We start from the raw sequence: 5,101 nt of genomic DNA, 5'->3' as shown, positions 1-5,101 counted from the left end.
TCGTCCCCGCGGCGGCCCTCCCGGGGCAGCCGCCGGCGTCCCCGCGGCCGGGAATTGCCTGCCGAAACGCCCGGGACCCGCGGCGAGTACACGTGAGGTGGGGGCTGGACGGCCGGGGGGAGATGTTAACAACATCCATCTCCCCCGCACACCTTCGGGGTACTGAGTGAGCATCGTTAAAAAATAATAAAGATTTCAGAAAAAGGTAGCACTCTCTCACTAGTTAAACAAAGTAACCAACCACACCCAAGAATATGGCAACCAGAAAATAATAAAAAATGAACAGACACAAGCCCTTAATTCCCTTTCATTGCTAATGTTAGCGTCAAACTGCAGATAAGTGGGGCAAAAGTCAAAACGTGCAAGCCCTCATGCACTGGAAGTAAAACAACAGCTGTAGGCTTGTGAGTTCTTTCCCGCACTTGTCTGATCCTGCTGCAGCTGGGATCCTGCCACCCTCCTGGGCCACCTCTTCCAGGCCTTCACCTCCCTGGAGCTCACCCCCAGCCTGACAGGTCTCCTCCAAGACACTTGGGAACGTCTGGGCAACTCCAGGAAAAGGGGCAGCATTGCTGCTACTTTTTAAGCCTTTTAATTTGCCATTCTCCAGTGAGTCTTTTTCCCCGCCAACTAGTGGGATCTAACAACATTGCCTGCAAATACAACGGAGGTGCTGTGGCAGAAGTGAGCTGCAAAGTGAAGATACTTCAGGGATGGAGGGAAGAAGAGATGCTTTGGTTTTCGCTGCAGCCCCTCTTCCATGGAGACCCCTCTACTCCAAACAGCTGCTTGCCATCAGCTGTGCCCATCACTGGAGTCAGCTCCTGCTTTATTCCCTGCTCCTCTCTGTCACTCTTCTCTCCTTCCCTAGAACACCAATTTGTCTGATTGTTTGCAATTAACTGTTGATTATAGTGCACAAAAGTCCAAAGAGGATAATTAAAAACAGTTCAGCCAGCAGCAGTGAAAAGAGCCTGCTGCCGCAGAAGAGAGAATGATGCACAGCAAGCACGTCCCTGCTTACGGCGGACTGACGTGAGCTGGTGAGGACCAGCGAGGCTGGTGTGTGCCGGTAGGCTGCGGGCAGGGCAGGGCAGAGGCTTCTGGTGATCTTGGAGAACTCGGACAGAGCACTGCAGCTTGCTGCCCCGGCTCCCAGGGGCCCTCACACTGCAACGAGCACCCAGTATACCCTGAAAGAGGGCTCATTCCCCATCCCATTAACTAACAGGACCAGGAGCCCTGCAAGTACAATGTGCAGCCAGGTCCACGGCAGCAGCTGCGAAGCCTTGAGCAATTTCCTCAGTAACTTTGCTGAGTGGGTTGAAGAAACCCAGCTTTCTGCCTTCTCTAGCAGCATCTCTTTTTAGACGAATTGTCAGTGGAAAACCTTTCAAGAAACCACCTCGCTGTGAAATACGCTTTTGTTGCTTGAAATAAAGGACACGGGCAAATGCTGGAGCTGATAATACAAAGTGCCCACTCAGTCCTGTGTCAACACAGATCATTTTTACACACAGTAATAGACAACATGGAGTGTTGAGGAGAAGCCTGAGCAGAAGCAAAGTACACATGATAAATTTAAACCTTGGAGGACAAAATGCTGGAAGCAGAGTTTTACTGAGGTAGAGGGGTTTTGCCTCCCCAGTTATACAAAAAAGAATTTCAGGTCAATTAGAACGAAAAGTCTGTCCAGTTGTATGTGCTAAGCTGGCTCTAAACAGAGCTCAGAGCCTCTCTCAGATGCCACCTGTGAACAGTAACAGCCTGTGACTGTGCAAAGGGAAGGAGACTGAATGAGAGAAGAGGGGCTTGCAGGGAGGGCTGCTGTTTGTGTCTAATAGCCTGTCAGAAATGAAGAAAATGGCTTTTCCACTTCAAAAATGAACCATGGATCCAGAAGGGGCAACTGAACTTGCTCCACCATGGGTGAAATCAAGTCTTGGTAGATGGTCAGCTGAGGCAACACAGCTGTTCCTGCTGAAAGGAAGGGACCTTCCTCTTCCCCCCCTTATCTTTCTTTACCTCTCCCCTTCTCCTGGCCCTGTGGGCCTATCTTTTCCCTTAAGCCAATTCTTTTTGCTCACCAAATCCTCCAGTTAACTACATGAATCACTAGCGTGGCAGGATATCACCCTATTTTCTGGGGTGGTTTTCAGCTATATTAGTTAAAGCCACTCAGGGTATGACACACGCAAGGTAAGAAGAGGACAGATGCAGCTGGAAGAAATAATAAATCTTTCTTCAAAGGGAAATAGCAGGATGCCAAAGCCTGGTGAAATGGTTCAATATTTTCTAAGAAACAGACCTTGAGTAAATCCCAACCTTGACCTGAATGTGGGTGACCGTCTTGTACCCCAGATACAACTAGCAATGCAGAAATGGGTAAAAATTAAGAGTAAAAAGAATAATTGAACTGCTTTGATTTTCAAAGAGACGTTCAGGGCAGCCCAACTGTGAATATAATGAGCATCTTTTGTTTCCTCTGTAGGAGATCTGTAGGGATACAGTTCCTATAAAGATATGGGCTCAACCACTGATAAGACATGATTACAGGAACTGTGCCATGCTGCTACAACAAAGCATACTTCGAGATATAATATTTTCTCTGAAAAAGGTGAAGCTAATTGCAAATTCTCTTGGTTTCACTGAAATCTGCTTCTTGGCTTCATTTCATGAAGCCTGAGCCAAGGAAATGTGAACAGCTGGGATACCAGAGGCAGAGCAGAAAGGAGCAGGAATTCTGTGCAGGAGAAAATGCAAAAATCCAAACTGGAAGAGGCTTAATACATCAGGGATGAACTCTGCTTTGACTTTTTTTTTTAATAATATCCCACAGCCTGAAGCCACGATGCTAGATGGTATAAGAAAATAGCTCTCCTCTGAAGCCTGATGTTTCAAAAGAATCAAGGCTTAAAATCCCATTAGATGTTTGTTTAAGGACTAACACATTTAGCAGCTGTAAAACCTAACTGTAATGTCTTGCTGTTTGTCCACTAAATCACATTACACTTGAGCAGTGGGATGTATACTCTGCTTTGCTGTCCTGCCTGTCCCCAAAACTAAGGTTTTCTTGCTGAATGCGCTGCTAGCATTGTACAGTTCTTGTTCTAGACCTTGTATTTAGAGCTGGTCAAGAGGGATGTAAGAAACATATCTGAAAGACCCAACCTCCTGCCAGGCAGCTCAGGAGCAAAAAAGGCAAGACTTGAGCTAAGGTAAAAAAATAAACAGTTTTTCTTTTCTAAGAATTCAAGAAGCAAAGGGTAACTCCTGAAATACAGAGCTGTGGGACACCCATGGATTCCTGCGACGCAGCACCTTCCCTGCAGCTTACTGCTGTCTGCACCATGGGATGATGGACAGGTCTGAGGAATGAGGGTTCCTCTCATGGCAGGCACTGTCCTGAAACAAAGCAGGCTGCCCAGGTTTCATTTATAATTTCAGCAGGAGCTTTGCTCTCTTGAACCCAGTCTGCTTTGGTCCACGGATCCTTTCCAGGGAAGACTAATGCACGTTTCACCGATGCTCAGCTACTCACTGAATCTGTGCTTGGGCAGACTGGTAAGTCCTGACGTCTTGGCATTCAGGCTGCTAAAATGCAACACCTTGAAGCCTCAAATCTTCAGGTCAAGCTTCTCGTTTATCCCAGTCACTGACAGGCTTTCATCCCATTCAGAAAAGCTCCTCTCAGTGCTTAGAAAGTCATCCTTGCAGCCCAGTCTAGCTTCCCTGCTGAGCCTCATAGCCCATTGACAATTTTATAGCTCTCTCCCCTGCTGTGTATGTGCCAGACCCAGAACTGACAGTCCTGAGTACTCAAATCAACAAATGGTGCCCCAAAGTCATGAGTTTTGTCCAAAAGTTGTAAGCTCAAATAGATTACTTAGGGACAATTTCAATTTCCCTTAGTCTGTATTTCCCTATGAGTAGCTGGCTGGAGATTTGGGTTTTTTAGAAAGAAGGAAAGAACAAAGGCATTAATTTCTTGTAATCACCTAGCTCCAGGAGACAGACCTGCAAGATATCAGAGATCCAGTAAAATCCTGAGCTGGCAACACCCCAGCCCTGGGGCCTCTAAAGAACTGCTGGGTGAAACCAGGCTTCATAGCTCATCAGCATGAAGCAAATATAAACTTTATTGTGTAATCATTGTTGCTGGAAGAATTATCTATTCTTTATCTCTGTAAGAGTGCAAGAGATTAAGTTTGGAAGCCTATTAGCCACCACTGAAATGCCATTGTTATCATTCACTGTTAATCATCACGCCTGGCTCTAACGCACTTAATGAGAGCAGCTGACACTTGGGCTCTAAATGAAAGCCAGCCAAGTGGGAGAGAGGAGGTGAATGCCCAGGCCTGTTGTATGGGTCTGGCATCTTCCGCTCATGGCAACTTTTGAGTCAAATAAAGACCTGAGCAGCAGGGTGGGAACTCCTGGCAGATTCTTCCAGATCCCTAACTGATTACAGCTGGTCTTGGCACTACATTTGAATGGCATGGGGAAGTTAGCAGAAAGGCTCCCTGTCATGAAACATCCAACACAGGACTAACAGACAGGTTGAGGAAGCCAGCCCTTGGTCAGGGAAAATGCTTCTTGGGGTCTTTTTGGAAACTCCTGCCTGCCAGCTGTTAATGGATGGGGCTGAACTGCAGTCTGAATGTTAATGAGCCTATTATGAACAGCACTTTATCTTGTGACAAAGGTAGATTTAATGGAGTTGAAAGGTTTCCCAGAGTAAATTTCAAAATGTCCTAATAATGCAATGAAGACTCCATTAGTGTATTTATTAATTACAACGCAGCCACATTTCAGCAAGGCTGTTTCAGCAACCTGGGATGTGAATGTCCCAGGAGAGGAACCTCATACAAACGTGTCCTGCAACTTGAAGATGAGAACATGCGGGTCCATGTCACAGCCCAAAGGATCTCCTTGCGGTTCTGGGCCTTGCGGGTGGACCGATATAGCAAAATATCTTCACCAGATTTAGCTCGAAACATTTCATTGGAGCAGAGCAAACCAGAGCATGGAAAAGTCCGCTCTACCCTGCATAGACATGTGGCATCCAGGCCAGAAGAGACCACTAAACAGTGCAGTCTGA

The sequence above is a fragment of the Aquila chrysaetos genome, chromosome 13 (assembly GCF_900496995.4).
Source record: "Aquila chrysaetos chrysaetos chromosome 13, bAquChr1.4, whole genome shotgun sequence".
Taxonomy (NCBI): Eukaryota; Metazoa; Chordata; class Aves; order Accipitriformes; family Accipitridae; genus Aquila; species Aquila chrysaetos.
This window is presented reverse-complemented; position numbering follows the sequence as displayed.